The sequence below is a fragment of the Sceloporus occidentalis genome, unplaced genomic scaffold, assembly GCF_023333645.1.
Source record: "Sceloporus occidentalis isolate IW3139 unplaced genomic scaffold, rSceOcc1.0.p SCAF_8, whole genome shotgun sequence".
NCBI classification, from domain to species: domain Eukaryota; kingdom Metazoa; phylum Chordata; class Lepidosauria; order Squamata; family Phrynosomatidae; genus Sceloporus; species Sceloporus occidentalis.
The window spans coordinates 42284948-42303233 of record NW_028316988.1 but is presented as its reverse complement, the minus strand read 5'-3'; the positions used below and the strand labels follow the sequence as shown (position 1 = coordinate 42303233).

Genomic DNA, 18286 nt, shown 5'->3' with positions numbered 1-18286 from the left:
TTATTATTATCATTATCATTATCATTATTATTGTGTGCCTTGATGGCTAGAAAAACTCTTCCTACCGCCCGTTTTATAAAGGCACAAAGTTTTTGCCTGTGTGTTGTGTGTATGCGTTTGAGTTTGCATGTCTCACTCTCTCACACACACACACACACACACACACACCCTTTCAAGTTAATGAGTTTTATTCCATATTGTCATGCTTGACTGGGTTGACTGTGTGGGCTGTTTTTCATTCCCTTCACACAGTTAAACATTTGATGTTTTAGGTGTATTAATAGTCACAAGATCCAAGATCCTGAATTAACTAGTTCCTGGCTAACTAAAAAGGTAGCTTTCCCCAGCAACAAAACAGCAAAGGAGCCAGCAGCCCAAAAGTTAGCCTCTTATCTCGAATCAAAAAGCAAAACACTGCCTATTCCTTAGGAGGGTTGCCAGGTCACAAGATTACATGACTGTACAACCCATGCCTAGAAAATTAATCTCTAATGTGTAAAAATGTAGGCTTTTAGTAAGGTCTATCACAGCAGTCCTAAGAATTCCTGGTTCACTGTCCATAATCTCACAAAACTCTATGCATTTTAACATCTCAGACAAACTGATCGCTTTCCCTTCCATTACAGAAGCTAAGCAGCAGGTTTTCTTCTAGCTTATTCCTCCATTCCAATTTTTTAATTCAGCTTGAACACTCAGAATATTCATGAATATTGTGCACCATCGCATCAACTCAGTCACTGTCAGCAGAAATGAGAAGTCGGCATGCCGAACCTCTAACTCCAACTCCTTCATAAATGTCAAATTTCTACCAATTAATAACAACGAATTGAATGGAGCAAAATGGTTGCACAAGGCGGTTCATCACCACCATGCAGACAGAACATCAAAAATAGTTATTTGATTAAGAATAAAATATACAATAACATATTTACCATGAATTGTTATAATATTATAAGTTTTAACTTTGAAACCCAAGTCAGAGTTGGTACATTTCTACTAACTCCACCCAAAATTGCTTCAACTCTGACTCCATAGCTCCGAATGTCACAGGCTACAAGATCATAGCTGGGAATGTTCCTTCTAATGATTGGTATCCATAAAAATACGAGTTCGTTGCCCGGGTGCGAGTAAACCAATGTCCACGCAAGGGGGAAGGAGAATTCGTAGTTTTATTAGTGGCAGCGAATAAGTATCAGTGGTCTCATGATCCAAAAGACTGACAAAGGAAAGAAACTGACATTCATGCATATGTACTTTTCCATAGGATAATCACACAGCATCCTATCTCTACAAAGTGTCCCTGGTTAGGAGGGCACATTTCACAAACAAACATTTCTCATACTAGTTTACCATTTTGTCCCAGTATACCTTGAGTCCCTATACTGGGAGAAAGGCGAAATATAAGAAAATAAAATAAAAATAATAATTGTTATTATCTTGTTGATCCAAGCTTCCTGTATCCACACAAAGGTCTCCAACCCTGCCTCACCCAGGCACAGTACTGGGATATGTAAGCAGACTCAGAGTAATTCTGATGCCCGTAGGGTGATGAAAAACCTTAAGGACGCAACCTTAAACAAGGGGAAACCCAAAACAACAACCCAATGTTAAGTCAGTGACAAACAAGTTTGAGAGACTGAGACAAAAAAATAAGTTTGAGGAGGAAAGGGAATGGAATGTGGCACTGAAGAAGGAAAATGGAGGAAGAGTGACAGAAGTAAAAAGGTTATACAGAACTATTAGGGATTATCTGGATTGGTCACGCAACGGTTGGCACCGAGAAGTTGTTTTAAAATAGCCACAGGGTCAAAAGGGATAGCTGCCTATATAAGCTTCACGGGAAGAACCAAAAATTTAATGTAGGTGCCTCCGTTCAGCACCACATCCACACCGACTAGCAATCCAACAGCCTAAAATTGCAGGGACAAGCGGAAGAAACCCCAAATGGATCAGAAAACCCAACAGGGTGCAGACTGAGTATATTCCGCAAGCACAAAACAGACAGATTGGCATTTGGTTGAGACAAAGAGAGAAAGCAACATGAAATGGAGAACGGAAAGAAGAGGGGGAAGCCTGAATATAAGCACAAGGTACTATACCATTTCGTTGCAAGACCATACTTGTATGATCCAGATTCTGGATGATGTGGTCCACACAATTCGACACATAAAATACACAATCCAATGGGTTACATACAGTACATCACAAAGATCTTCCCCTCAAAGAGCACCAGGATTCATTACATTCAAATGATAACCAACCATGCTTAGGCATTAGTATCCTGTTTCAGGCTAACATTAACTACACACTTGCCACTCATGGGAAATCAACATTACTGTACTACTAAGGCAATCCAATAAGAGCTAATGGGATGCCGCACATCATGTGGGCCGGCTCGCACACGCATGTACGTGAGGCCATTTCTCAACACTTGCTTGCTCAGCAAGTGATGACTTGCAGCCAAATAAGCCAACAGACTTGCTAGAAAAGCAGTGCGTCTGAGGTGTGTGAGAAGAGATGTGAATAATGCTCCACCTGATTATTCATCTGCCGCAGTTCATCCACAAACGCAAATGAAACCCTTGAGTCAGAGGAAAAGGTTGTTCCTACATGAGAGTCCTAGGCTGCGAAAATCATGAAAGGTAACCCTAACATAAAGGGCAGTACAATCCTAACTCAAAGATCATTAGCTGTAGGGAGTTAGGACTATTGTATATACTCATGTATACATCTAGAAATAAAATTGGCCCCAAAAACCTGAGTCGACTTGTCCATGGGTCAATGTAAGTACTGTATCTTAACTCTTATTTAAAAGAAGGAACCATCACATGGTGAAAAGCAAGAGTATAATCTGTCCTGGAAGCACTGAGCCCCTCTACTCTCTTGTCCATCCAGCCTTAAGAGTAGGCACAAAGAGTTATGTTTGATCGAATTTTGTATGTTTTTTGACATTGTTTTGCTTTGCTTCATCCTTTAGGTCCTCTGCTATATGCCCCTAAGATTTACCCTCAACTTACCCATGGGTCACAGCAAAGTCTGTAATTTTGGCCCCAAAACTTGCCCTCGACTTATACATGAGGTTGACTTATAGTTGAGTATATACAGTAAGCCTTTCCAACCAGTAGGAAGTCCTTCTGGTAGCTGAGGTCAAGAGATCTGCCAACAGATGCAGAACTTCTCAGCTTCTCAGGAGTATCCTGATTGCAAAATTATAGCCTTTTGCTCCCACTTTAACTGCTGCAGATCCATCCTATGGAACTCTGGCATTTGTAGTTTTGGGAGGGAGTTCGGGTTCTCTGCCAAACTGCTAAAAAGATATAATTCAGGGAAATGTACCAGAGTCCATCAGGATGGTGCCATGTCAGTTAAAGTGGGATCTAGAACCTGCCAGCAAAAGAAACTGAAAAGAAGGGTAGAAAAAGAGTGACATAAGGGAGGAACTGAGTTACACCAGATCCAAACCTCACCTGTCCTAGAAACACAGCCACAGGTTGTGAACAACACAAAGTTAGACCATGGTTTGAGCAGTGTTAAGTAATTTCCAACAGCCCCAAGTTGGGACAGGTTTGGGTTCGATTCAACAACATCTTGGCTGATGCCCTGGTCTATTAGGATTGAGCTCTTACCTGGAAGGAAGCACAGCCATTTGACTAAATATGCGCAAGACTGCCGTAATGAGGCATTAAAGATGACCTTTTTTTGATTTATGAAACTAAGCACAGCTTTTTTTTTAAAGCTAAACCTTTTCTAAAAAATAATATAAAAAAGCTTCAGTGGCACTTCTGAAGACATTTAAAAGGCTTTGCCAGCTTCAAGGCTCACAAGTTACTTATGAAAAATGCAAGCTCTGGAAAGAAGAGAAAACTTCTGAAGGTTTAATATTCTTTCTCTGGGCTCTTCTCCTGCCACTAGACATTGATGTGATTAATAAAAAAAGTAATGCCAATAAATAAGCTTCTCACAAGGTCTCTACTTTCTTCCCATCAAAGACACGTCCTTCCCCTTGTAAGCTGCACAAGACACAACATTTCTGCCAAGTTTTCCAGGGTCTGCAGCTGCCAGGAAGTCACTAAGAATCCAAAACAGAAGGACACTTGTGAGAGATCGTCCAGAGGCTTGAAAGGGGGGAAGAAATAGGGTGGTTTTAAAAAGGCTTCCATTTTTCACATATCCTTAAGGCAGTAAACGTACCTCCAGCTTCACACAAACCTAATGAGGACCAAGACCAGGGAATAATGCCCAAGATGCCTTGGAAGTCATGGCTGAGTCCAAGCGCAGATGGATTTAAAAGGAAGGTAGATAAAGGTATGGAGGAGCCTTGGTCCATTCAGAAATGGCCCTATCATGGCTATGCTGGCTTTCTGTCCTGAGGACAGATGTGGCAGAAGGCACTGTCCGGTCGCCAGCGTGGATGAAAAATTCACAGCCAGACCGGTTGCCATTTTTTACACAGAAAGCACAGAGGCACCATCTTATCCTTCTCCCAGGTACCAAAGTGGCTTGATGCAGCCCTTTTAATGGTGCAAGGAATCCTCCTGTTAGGAAGCCAGTGACTAGCTCAACTTTCTTTCGCAGGGAAGGGGCGAGGAGAAGAAATAGCCAAGAGAGAACGTGTGGCCTTCACATCCCACTTCTCAGGAGCATTTGTAAGAAATAGGCCAGAATGACTGGCCAAGTGACCCTTTGCTTGGATCCAGGGCAGCTTCTCTTGTAGTCTGGTCTGGGCCCATTTAAATAAAGTGAAAAATTAGAGTAAGGATGGCTGGCTACCAGCCCAAAGGCCATCTCCATCTTCCAAAGGCAGCTCCATTCATCCCCAGGAATTGCTGTAACCTTTAACCAAAGTGTGATCCATGATTCACATTACCATACTGGCTTGGAGATACTTTAATTTGTAGTCCATAAAAAGCAACTTCTGTCAGACTCCAAGGGTGAAAAAAACATTATCCCACAGGTGAATTCTTAAGGGCATGGAAAAGGCTTTCAAACACTGTTTGGACTGTACTGTTAAATGGTTCTCTTTCCTGTAATCCAAGGATGCAATGCCCATGCTCACACATACATGATAAGCTTTGCAAAGCCAGCCCTTTAGGGCCAGAGAAACCGTGGAGGCAGACTTCAGGCTTCCAGGACCTACTACTACATTACTTTACAAGAAGGACTTTCGCAACAGCAAAATCTAGTGCAGCTTGCAAGCACAAAACAAATGGTTGGCAAATGGAAAAGCTATCCAACGCAGAAGGAAACCTCTGAACCATGGCAAAGGTGTTACATGGCGCTCTCCAAATATACTAAGGCCCACCAAGCATAGTAGACATCAACTTCTATCGCTCTCAACCAGCCTGCTAGGTGGCCATGCTGACTTAGATGGGTATGGGATTCAATCTAATACATTTGGAGGACCCAAATTTTGTACAGGTTGCTGTAAAATATGAAGGCCAGCTACAGCTCTTTCAATTGCAGTATTTATTATATAGGTGTCACAACTGGACTAAGATCCTGCCATTACAGCTATATAAACACATTCTCCAAATGTAGAATAAATGGCATTATCCACATAGCAGAAGTTCAGAGAATCCCCAAGATTTACTGGAATACAAAAGAAACTTTACAAAGGGGAGGGGGCATTCCCCCCCAAAAGGATCCAATAAGGGTGGCAATCCCTTCAGGGGACAGGGAAAGAGAACAGAATAGAGGATGGCAGGGAGATGGGAAAACAGAACTGAATATCCTGGGGAGGGGGAATCATAGCTATCTGGCAGGCAGGACACTGCAACATTTTGCTGCAAGTCCCACTTGTTTCCCTCTAAAAGGACAAAGCAGCAGAAGCAAAGACAGCTAAAAGGAAATTTGACCCATAAAAAGCCTTTAAGACTCTGGTCCCTACTAAATAACACAGTAATTGCTGTTGACAGCTAAGAAGTGCCCTGAAACATTAGGGCACTCTAACAGTGAGTATCTTAAGACGCAGGATTACTAGCCAAATCTTCAAAGCGGGGAAATGCCAGGGGTGCACAAGGGCCCATCAGTATGTCATGGGAACACTTCAGGAAGGTCAGTGAGCCAAGGGATGAAGGACAGGGACAAAGCCTCGAGGAAGGAGAAGAGAAGAGGGACAAAAGGAGGCTAAGAGGCAGAGAGAGAGAGAACTGGGTCCAGTTCAGAGAATGGGAAGAGGATGCAAAGACACTCAGGCCTACCAAGCTCTGAAATTGTGACTTTCACATATGAAATGTCTCTTCAACTATTTAAGGGTCTACCGTTCCTGTGCATCTTGGGACCACTTTTCAGGTCAAATAGATTAAAAATTAGCTGACTTTAATGTCAAAACAATCCTTCATCAAATAATACTATATTCATTCAAAGGCCACATCCTTCACACACACTCCACACACTTTATTATCAAATTAATATTTATATATGAATGAAGCCCAGGCTTTGTGATATTAGCTCTGATGTTGATTACTTACGTTGAATAAGAGTAACCAATAGGTTATATTACTATCCCGCTGGCTACAATGCATTTTGGTCCTTTTACACTGGTTATAATGGTGTATTCCTTGTGTAAGAAACCCCTATGAAAGTCAACAGGTGGCTTTTAAGGCAGGTATGTGTGCGCACACAAAATATGTTTAGCTGTTTATCCCCCAATTTCAGAGGCAAAATTAAATTGTGAAACTCCGTCTTCGAATATGTCTCTCGCTTTCGCTTTTCTCTTTCCCCCGTTGCTTTCTCTTTCTCATCCTGAACCCTTTCTCTCTTCTTCTAGGTTTGCTGAGTTCATGTAATGACAGAAGGCTAACATTACATGTTAGCTATCTAGAGTGGATAAGTACTCTTCTAAGCTCATTTATTTATGTAATTAAACAAAAAGTCTCAAACTTCCAGTCTTTCTTTAAAATGTCACCACACAGGGCCTGAAGACAGATGGGACTGTTTGAGTTTGGTGCTGGTGGGGAATTCAGCTGAGATTGAAGTGGGCAATGAACCAGACTCCAGGTCAATTGACCGACCGTCTGTGCATGTGTCTATCTCTCTGTGTGTTACAAACTGAAAGTACACAACAGGTGTGCACTGAAAGGGGAACATGAAAGGAAGGAACAGATCTGGATGCAGTACGACACATTAAATGACACACCCATGAATTCAAGAGTCTCCACTTTTTGGAGGTCTTCAAACCATGGCAAGCAGCCATTTTGTCTTTTAATCTGCTACGAATGTTAACACAGAGCATAAGGGTGGGTTGTTGTTTTCCAAACCATTCCATGTTCTATTACATAGGCCGACCTGTTCATCACGAAATCCTCCCTCAACGCTTCTTTGTCAAACATTAAATTGCTCCATAGTCCAGGGTCATCCCCTTCCGGCTCTCCACAAAAAAGTATAAGAGCATTTAAACAGTACCTGTCTATCTGTCAGGATATCAGCAAAGAAAACAATTCCAGCAGGCGTGAAATTGATGCTGTAACACATTCTCTGCAGAATATTTTCCTAAATTGTGAATATCTAATGCAACAATCCATTCCTGACACCTTGAAACGTGAAGAAATTAGCTTCTTCAGAACTGCTGCATTTGCTCTGTGCTCTTCTAAGGATAGTCCATCTTGTTATTCAGCCGCAGGGAACTGCCCCCTTAGTCAATATCCCAAAGGAAGTGGTTTTCCCAGCTGTAAAATGAAGAAATCTGAGTGCCTCAGAACCTCACTGCTATGAAAGACACTGACCCAGTCTGAACATTAAAAGAAGAGTTTAGCATTTTGCAAGAATACATTCACCAAAGTCTCAGGCCTATGTCCTGTCTGCTCTGTTTCTGACACTTCCACAAGAAAAAGGAGGGAAGTATCTGCTTCTCATTTGAATCACAGTTTGAGCTCAGCTTCTTTCAATCATCATTTAAACCAGGCAGAGCCCATCAGGTCCTCCAGGTGTTGATGGACTACACCTTCAATACTCCTCTTCCATCACCCTTGGTAACCCTAGAGAAGATGGGACTTGCAGGCCAGCAGCATCTGGAGCAGAGGTTCTCAACCTTGGGTCCTCCAGGCATTTTAGACTTTAGCTCCCAAAATCCCTGATCATTTGGGCAAGCTGGCTGGCACCACAACTTCATCCATCCCTGGCAATGTTTAATAAAGGAGCTGAGCTGTGTTTCTCTCCTTATTCAAGTTCCCACCTTCATCATCTTCAACTTTCCTGATGCACTCACAGATGTCAAATCCTCTAGGAATCAGTATAGGTCAGAGATGAGCAAAGGCCTACAGGCTACAACTCCCTTCAACCCTAGGCAGCACAAGCAAAGCAGAGGGATGCTGGGAGAAGGGAAACCACTCCTGGATCCAACACCACAATAAACCCTTCTTTAGATGGGCCAACCAGTGGTTCCTCACCCTAAAAGATGGATTTGATGCAACCCATCACACAGAGGAGTCCCTGCGTAAATTGGTCTGGCACATCATGTGGGCTGAGGCATTTGCAGGTGTTTCGTTTTGCATCCCATGCAACTAATCCATCCATACAATGTCTGACTGTCCTACAGGTCTTTGGATTTCCCTAGTGGAGAATGGACAAGAGAACCGGTGGACAAAAAGTTAGGACAATGGAGTTGATAAAGCCATTCTCCGCCGTGTCCAAAGGTTTGCAGAGTCTCTAGATGGTACGGTGTCCAAAGAGACTCTTTTGGGCAAGATCTCAGTGTATTTGGCAGCCATACGGATAAAAGACAGCTACATTTACCAAGCACAAAAGAAGCCTAAAGAGAAGGGCGTTAGGAAGCTTGGCAGACATAAATGGGATGAGGTTTTGTTTTGTTTTGCTTTGTTTCAGTTTTTGAAAAAATCTGCAGCATCTATCCCTAAATCCTCACCTTGAGTAAACAGGCAGCGATGAGTACCTTTTGAAAATCTGACTGCATTGTGGATGCAAAACCCTTTCTCGGAGAAATAAAATCAAATACAAAACCTGGCACTGCACACATGGTTAGCTTCCAGATGAAAACAGGTCCCCCACGAGAATGAACTATTTCTCAACTATTCCTTTAGCATTATTGTCTAAAGCCATGAATGGGCTGCAAATTGCAATTACTAATCAGCAATGGCATTCTGATTGCTTCACACGCTCTCATTTCAAAGCTTGAAGCCACTGCTACCTAAAGCAGAGACCCAAACTCCCACACTGACAATAGAAAGGAAGACTCTGGTGGATTTCGGGGAGCCTTAGAGTGGTTTTGAAAAAAGGTATGAGAAGCCGATTGATCAGATTATGCTCAGCCAGATTCTAGGAAAGAATACAGCCATGGCACCTCTGGTTAAGGAAGAGAGATGATACAGGTTATTTCACAAATATGGGGTTTGATCATTAAGAGGGATCTATTATATTCTCCAGAGATGTGAAAACTAAGGACACACTGAAAAAATCATCCAGTTTATTGTGGTTTATCGTGGCACCAGTGCTCTCTAGATGTCTGCCAAAACTACAGTACCCAGGATTCCCTAGGATTGAGCCAGTCTCAAACTGGGTTATTTCCACAGTTGTGTTTTGGATCAATAATTCCTATTGTCCTCTCCTTTTCAGGTGCAATATTTAGGTCATTTTAAGAAGGGGGCTGTAGAGATAAGTGCAGCTTACTCAGAGAAATAAAAGCAACATTTAAGTCCCAAGAAAACAGTCTCTATGCAGATGATTTGCAATTTTTCTGTCGATTTTAAAAGAAAATCCATCTGATAACGTTTTTAACTGACCTGCTTTGGGGAAGGTAAGCAAAATGAAGCTCGAGAGCATGTTGGGCACAATGCTGTGATGGAGTGTTTTAAGTTAGATACAGGGAACCTTCAGGCTTTGGGGGCCTGCTTCCTTTGGTTTGTTGGTTGAACCTTAAAAATCATCCAAAAGATGGTGGTGGAAAAGGATGTATTTTAAAGCTACTGAACCCAGGGATTTGCTGAGTATCAGAACTGAACAAGGCTCCCAGTCTTTCCACAGTCCACTCCTGGCTATCTGAAGTTTCTTTCCTTCCAACCGTACAATTTACAGCTGGGGGTTTCGCTTTGTTGCTGCTATTTGTGAACATCTGAGAGTCAGAAATCCTTGCCAAGCTACTGCAAATCATCCAGAGGTCTTCTTCCTCCTCACTCCTTTCAGCTCTAGAACAAACAAACAAAAATGCTCTGCCAGAAGAGATCAGAAAGTAGGCCTAGAAGAGGCTTAGAAGGAGTAGACTTGAACAGAACAGGCAAGAAGAAATATTGGCCGCCAACTGCATTTACATTATAGAAATAATGCAGGTTGACACCACTTGAAGTGCCATAGCTCCCTCCTATGGAGTCCTAGGATTTGTAACTTTGCAAGGATTTTACCTTTCTCTGACAGAGTGCAGGTGCCTCACAAAACTTCAAATCCCAGGGTTCTGTAGGATGGAGCCATGGCAGCTAAAGGGATGTCAAACTGCATTATTTCGACCGTGTAGATGCACCCTGAGAGGTGGAGGGAGACCATTATCATATCCACTATTCTTAGTTAAAGCTTTGAGGAGAATGATTCCCAGGAACTGTCCCTCCAAGCAAAGCGCCCAAAATATATGTTGCGTTATATGGCCGCCAACTGCCATTTTCAAAGCCAATAACCAAGGCATGGATCAGTGAGAATTGTCACCATGAATCCCCAAACACATTTCTCTGCAAACGTTTTGAATAGGCATCTGATCTCTCCTTCTCCAATCGCCAAAGATATACGGAACGCCATCAGGGCGACATTTCTATTCCCAAAAGAAGGATTTCAGCTATACAACATTGATGCCATTAAGAAAGAGAGGTTTCAAGTGTGCAAGTTTATTCTCTCCAAGAAAACGAAACAAAGCGCTGGTGCATAGCAGATTTATTCACTGAACAGGTTGATTTAACAGACATGAAGGATGTCAAACCCTACTCATGCGCTTACATAATTGTTGACTACTTAACCAGTCTGTTCCTTTGTCAAATTCAGTTCTTTGGTGGTTGCTGCCTCCTGTAATGTTCCCAGCTACATGCAAGTAGCAGAAAGGGAGAAACAGAGGCTCTCTGCCCCAGTGCCAATATCACCCCACACTTTTGCACACATAGTATGTGTAGAAATGCCACATACACAGTCCGTATAAAGAAAGACGGCACAAGCCTCAAAACCTAGACTACAACCTCCATCATCCACACTCCCTTTGCCTGCCGTGCCATTGGTTGACCTGCCAGGGCATGTCTTTTTGCACACACAACCATCACAACCTCTCCAGCTGCCATTGGTTTGACTACTCTGATGCCACAGGTCCAAAGCACACTGCACACATAATCCAGTTTGAGACCACATTAACTGTCTTGGCTTAATGCTAGAGAATTCTGGGAACTGTAGTTTTGTGAGACATTTAGCCTTCTCTATCTGGTGCCACAATAAACTACAGTTTCCAGGGTCCCCTAGCACTGAGCCAGGGCAGTTAAAGCAGTCTCAAATTGGATTATTACTGCAGTGTGTTTTGGACCACAGCGGGGGAGAGGAGTGGTCTTAGAAATCAAACTGGAGCCTTAAAAATCAAAAGTCCAAGACACACCATTTATGACCAGTCCTGTGTGATGTTGGCATGGGACATGGAGAATTGTAGCCCAAAAAGGTGTGCATGTGTGTGTGTGTGTTTGTGTGTATTGCAAGTGCTACCTTACTTTTTTAGAAGTCGTAGGCCTACTTGATTGTGAGTTCCTGCATGGAAAGGGTTGGACTGGAGGGCCCTTGCATTCTCTTCCAATTCTATGAGCAACGTTTTAAAGCAAAATATGAAATATCACCTGCACACCATTGGCAACAACAGCTGAACAACTTTCCCGGAGCACAATCAAATAGTTTATGAACTTCTGATGAAAAACAGGCAGATGGCACTCGCTGCTACAAGAGGCGATGTCTTACTGGTATGTCTTTCACACATGTCTTCTACCTCACGTCCTTTGGGTGAAATAGGCTATGAAATCTAAATAAAGTAGGATGCTCACATTATATCTGACACTTGCACACACACACACACACACACACACACACGTATTATGTAAAATCTACTTCCCAGCACAGAACCATGTTTCCCAGGTATCATACTGTCAATAGCTAGGAAGTAAATATGGTTATTGGGCAGCGATTCCCAAACTCTAGCCTTCCAGGTGTTTTGGACTCCAGCTCCCAGAATCCCTGGCTGTTGGCCAAGATGAATGAGGCTTCTGGGAGGTGAAGTCTGAAACATCTGGAGGACCAGAGTTTTGGAATCTCTGCTGTAGAGGAAAGCAAGTGAGGAGGGTAAAGGAAAGGGTAAAGTGTACTATAGATACAAATGGCATCCAAACCGGTGGGGTGTTTTAATACCACCCTGCAATAATTCCCCCCTATCCATATACATACTCCTTTGAGCAATGCAACCGTATGCAATTACAGTCATCCTTCCACATTTTCGGCTTTGACTTTTGCAGGGTTGATTATTGGTGGTTTTGATCAATATGTCCTCTCTAGGACTCTCAGGGTCCTCCAGCACCACTCTGCAAGAAGTTGACCATAGAGTTGTGCTAGAGAACCTATAAGGTCATGGAGAAAATACCTCTCTGGGCATTTGTAGGTCCTCCAGGATGATTCTATGATCAACATCTGGCAGACATTGACCATAGAGTTGCACTGAAAGACCTGGAGATTCTAGGGAGGCATTCTCTTAGGTAAAAAGAATAGTTGGCCTTTTATTTTGGGGTTTTCATATTCATGGAGGTCCTTCATCCCTAACCCCATGAATGGGGAGGGACCACTGGATTCTCAGCAAACCTAAATGGCAAAAACCAATGTGAGTGGGCCTTTTTGCACACCAGGCATCCCTTCAAAACTGGCTCAGTGTAAACCCTCTTTAATCGACATCCTGCACTTAATAAACCAATGTTTTGTGTTATTTTTATCAACAGCCCCATGGAGGAAAAACCAAACATACAGCCATGTTAGTACGGAAAATCAGTACCCAAAAAGATCTTGCAGCACCTTTGAGACTAGGGTCCAAAACACACAGCAGAAACAATCCAGTTTGAGACCACTTTAGCTGCCCTGGCTCAATGCAAGGGGACCCTGGGAACTGTAGTTTATTGTGGCACCAGATAGAGAAGGCTCAATGTCCCCCAAAACTACAGTTCCCAGGATTCCTTAGCATTGAGCCAGGGCAGTTAAAGCGGTCTCAAACTGGATTGTTTCTGCAGTGTGTTTCGGACCTCAATGAAAGAAAAGAGGTTGCTAGCATGAGCTTCCAGAGACTTGAGCCTCCTTCCTCAGAGGCATTTGGTGGAATGGAAAACCCAGGGACAGACCTACAGAAGTCATTTGTGGATGCGGATAATAATAATAATAATAATAATAACAGTAATAATAATGCTATTTCTTACCCGTCTCTCCTTGCGGCTCGAGGCAGGTTACAACACAGTGAAAACCCAATCTTTACATAAAAGGCACCTATTAAGCTCCATCTCTATGCAATATGTATGTTATACCGTACATATAGGACAATAATTAAATATAAAATTCATGTTTAAAATGTGTGATTTAAAAACTGCCTGAACAGTCAGTTTCAATGGGAGGAAGCCAAATGGAAGGCAAGGATGCAAATGTGTTCAAAGCCCAGTTTCCAGTTGCTTACGGGACCAAAGGTAAATGATATTGCTATTCACTTTCCAGAGAACCAGAGAATCCTTTCCAGAGGACCAGCCAGTTGTATTCAACTAGTAGGTTGCAATATGGACTGAAATTCGCCAATACTTAACTTCAATAGAGGGGAGGAGGGGGGGGGGGTTGGACCATGTCTTGACCAAGCCACCAGCCAACCATTGTTTCAAGCCTTCAAAGATGATCTGTTCTCAATAGCTCTCAATAGCACAGGATGCAAGACATAAAGGAAAGCAACATGGGAGCATGGGGAGGCCTCTTTCCCATCCATCCATCCATCCCTGCTTCTCTGTGGCGACCAAAGCCAGAAACAATACAACTAGCCACCCAGACACTTAAGAAACACCAACAAGGGCCTTTCCATTCCTGGAGTCAACCTTAAAAACCTGCAATGATAAAATCCAAGAGGATCAATATTTCCCTTTGAACACAACTTAAAGCAAAGAAAAAGGAGGGTTGAAAAGAAGGTAAATGGAGGTGGGAAGGAACCCTGGAGGATTTGGGGCCTGGCTTCCTTCCCCCCAAAACCAGCCCCAAGTGATGATGCCATGCACCTGCCTCCAGAGAGAAAGGAGAGCCTCCTTGGAAGCCTCCATTCACTCTTTCCTGCAAGCCACAGCCTTGCTATAGGAGGAAAGGAAAGGAAGGAGAAGGAGAAGGAGAAGAAGAAATGAAGCCCCATCCCTTTGCTCCCCTTTTCTTCTCCTTCCTCTTCTCCTTCTTCCTCTCCTTCCTCCTCTCCCGGGGGTCCAGACATGATTAAAATAGCTGCTAATTAATTATGATAACCCCTGGCCTTTGCATTCCAGAGAAAGAGAGGAGAGAGAGAGAGAGAGAGAGAGAGAGAAAGGAGGAGGGGGAGAAAAAAGGGAGGAAGGAAAGAAAGCTGGGAGGAAGGAAGAGGAAGAAAGGAAGAGAAAAAACAGCAGCAGAGGAGAAAAATCTTCCACATTTTCAACAAAGCAGAGGCTGAGATTTTGGAATTCCAACAAATACACAATATAAACACACACACACACACACACATATATGTATACACATACACAATTTCACACACTTATATATAGAGAGATATGTAACAATTGAGGTTCATAGATTGTATGGCTGTTTGGCTATAGCTTGATGCAAAGGCCTTTGGCCAAAAGCAATCCACATTTTTGTCTTGTCTGTGTGTGAGAGAGATATCTATATATCTATATCTATACGGCCAAAGCCATCAAAGATGTGACTTGTGTCTATAGGCATGGATAGACACAGAGCTGTCGGTGTGTGGATATCTGGCAGCCAACGCTCATACCTTTCATTGCTATTTGGGTAGAGTTTAATGCAAAGGCTTTGGGCTAGAAGCAATCCAAATGTTGATTGTGTGTGTGTGTGTGTGTGTGTGTATGCCTACACACATGTCTCTCTCTCTCTGTGTGTGTGTATACAATTCCAACCAAGGTGTACGCAGTATCAACAGAATCTATAAGCATCCCTGGTTGTGTATACAGGAACTCACACACACAGACCTCTCTCTCGATGCCTAAAGGAGGGGTTCCCTTGCCCCTTCTCCTTCTCCTGAGGCCCTTCCTTCCCATTCTGGGCTGCTGTCCCTTTCCTCCTCCTCCTCCTCCCTCGGGGCCTGCTGCTTGCTCTTCCGAGGGAGGAAGGAGTGGGGCCAGGGAGGAAGGGGCTCCCGGCAGAGCCCCGCCAGCCTCCAGGGCTGCTGCTGCCGCCGCCGCCGAGGGAAGCGGGGCGTCCGCCGAGAGGGCTTCGGCACAAAGGCATCCCAGCCATTGCTGCAAGGAGGCGGCCTTGTGTGCTGGAGCCAGGAAGGCTTACCTGGAGGCGGAGGAGGCCTTGCGGGGGCCGGCGCTGCTCCTTCTTGCCTTCCTGGGCTCAGGGCTCCATGAGGGGCGGCAGGTGGAAGAGCCGCGGCCGCGACCAGGACCAGGACGGCGCCGCCTCCCTCTTCTCCTTCTGGGGGAAGGCGGGGCTCATGCGGAGGAAGAGGAGGAGGAGGAGGAGGCGGAGGGCGCCTCAGTCCGCTCTCTTCTGGGCCGCTGCCGCTTTCGCGCCCCCAGGAGCCTCCTCCTCAGCCATGGCCGCCGATGCCGCCGCCGCCTGCCTCTCTAGGCCTGCCTCCCCCTCACAACCCCCGCCTCCGCCGCCATCGCCATCGCCATCGCCGTCCTCCCGGCCCTGGCTGCCGGCTCCCCGGCGGAGAGGCGGAGGGAAAGGGCGCCAGGGGAGCAGGAGCAGGAGCAGGAGCAGGGCTAGGCGCCTGGCAGCCCCCGCTGAGGAGAGGGGCATCCCCAGAGGGAGAGGGCCTCCATTCATCCCTTCATTGGGGGGGCTTTGTGATGCTTGGGGGGGGTACTGCTCGGAGGAGGAGGAGGAGGAGGAGGGAGCCGAAAAGAAGAAGCACAGCAGCCAAAGGCACGCTCCCTCCCTCGCTCCCTCAGACTCTCTCTCTCTCTCTCTCTCTCACAGACAGACACAGGAGTCGCGCATGCGCACTCGCTCTCAGGGCGCCAGCTGCCTAGTCTGCTGTGAAGAGGCGCCGCGAGCGCGGGGCGCGCCCCCGACGAGGGACAGCAGGCCTCGAGCGTGTGTCTCCTGCGCGCGCTCCCGCGGCTGAAGGCCTGAGGCGAGCAAGGGCCTGGTCCTCGAAAGAGATCCCCTGAAAGACTAGAGAAGCAGCTCTTCTTCCAGGGGAGAAGGGCAGGGCCTCCCCCGTGGCAGGCTGTCTCCCAGCAGGGGCTGGGTGGCCTTCTCTCCATGGAGGGGCTTCGATGGAGAGTTCCTGCATGGCCTGGGTCACTGTGACTCTGTCATGCTCTACCCATCTGCAACACAGCCTTCTACCTTCTTGCCTTTTCATGATGTGGCCAAAGCACCACAGCCTTACTCCAGTCCTCTTGGCTCCAGGGGAGGCTTCTGGCTGGACCTGCTCCAGGAGCCCCTCCTTTGTCCTTTTCTCCCTCCATGGGACTCTTCTCCAGCAACACAGACTACCCTCAAATGAACTGCTCTTCCTCCCGTCTTCTTTCCCTGCGAAGCATCTCATGGCGACGGGGAACACAATGCTCCCTTCAGAACTCAGTTGCGGATCTTGACTCTTCAGGGCTCCTTTCTAGTCCATTCGTGGCCTCTCCATGCCTGCTCTGCGCAGTCCCTGCAAAGGCATGCGCATGGCCTCCTTCCCAGGGTCCATCCGCCATCTTCGTCATCTCTTCCGCCTTCCCTCCGTCTCTTTCCCAGTGGCTCCTTCCTTCTCTTGATGTGTCCAAAGTGCGACAGCCTTCGCTATCTTGGCTTCCAGGGAGATTTCTAGTTTAGTTTCTGGCTCCAGGGCCCATTGGTTTGTCTTTTTGGGACCCTCAGTACTCTTCTCCAAGGCAACGTCTTCAATGCACTGGTTGTCTTCCTATCCTCTTCACTGTCCAAAGTATGACAGCCTCAGTTTTGTCACAGAGATCTCTGGCTTTGTTTTAAGAGCCACTTGTTTCTCTTCTTGGCCATCATCCATGGCTTCCTGGGCGCATCTCAAGACCCTTGGTTTTCTTCTTCTCGGCTTCTTGCGTCGCCCAGCTCTTGCGCCCATTCCTGGCAACTGGGAGGACATCGCTTTCATGCTCAGTGCTTCCAAAATGGGCTGGTTTCCTGCCATCGTCTTTCCTATCTGTCCAGCTTTTGCTTTTGCACATGTCGAAATGCAGACCTTTGGACTAGCCTGACTTTTCATACAGAGTCTTTGTGTCTTACACACTTTGTTGAATTGCTTCTGTCCCATGTTTCCTTTTTTAAAGCTTGTTAAAAAGGAAACTCATTCCAAAAACATGTCAGATTGCAGGGCTGCCAGGTGTCTCTTCGGATAAGGAAAGCCCCCCGTTTGAGGGTTGGAAAGAAGCCCAAACGCAAGCCCACGTTTTGGGGGGCATCCTAATTCATTATAGGAAGGGGATACCCTTCCTAGAAACACAGGAGTTTGTGGGTATGTTAATTTGGCAGAGAGGCACACATGGCTGGCTTCACGGAAATCAATACGTTCGTCGGGTATTTAGGTGGAAAACACACTTATTACTAGCTGCCTCCCGATTGTCAAATCCTGCGTGACATGGATTTTCAACGCCGCTTTTAAAACCCGGCAAATACAATAAGGGTATATAAATACTAAGGTCCAAAACACGCTGAATGCTGGGAATCCTGGGAACTGTAGTTTTGTGAGACGTTTAGAGAGCTCAATAAGCCACAATAAGCTACAATTCTGTAATAAGAGGGACTGTATATACAACACTCTATTCCACGACGTGTTATTTGTGTTCATTTATAGTGTTGTTTTAACTTGGTTATAGTGATATTTTATTAATTTCATCATCTTGTTTGTGGTTTTAGATTGTGCAAATAAACATAAACATTATTATTATTATTACTATTATTATTATTATCATTCCCAGGGTTCCCTGGCCAGGGCAGTTAAAGCGGTCTCAAACTGGATTATTTCGGCAGTGTGTTTTGGACCTATATTTATTTATTTACGGTATTTATCTGAGCGGCTTGCAATTATTAAATAATTAAATATCCCTATCCTGCCTGGCATCCTCCTTTTTTGAGT

At 45.0% G+C, this 18286-nt stretch overlaps 1 protein-coding gene across 1 annotated transcript in view; it reads right to left on the bottom strand.

Annotated features, from left to right (window-relative positions):
- LOC149308761 (neurite extension and migration factor-like) overlaps positions 1-15644 on the bottom strand; it is a 179081-nt gene extending 163437 nt beyond the window's left edge. The window contains exon 1 of the mRNA XM_089536417.1: positions 15511-15644. The gene's annotated coding sequence lies outside the window, so the exon portion shown is untranslated. The remainder of the gene's footprint in view (positions 1-15510) is intronic.
- Positions 15645-18286: the final 2642 nt, after the last annotated feature.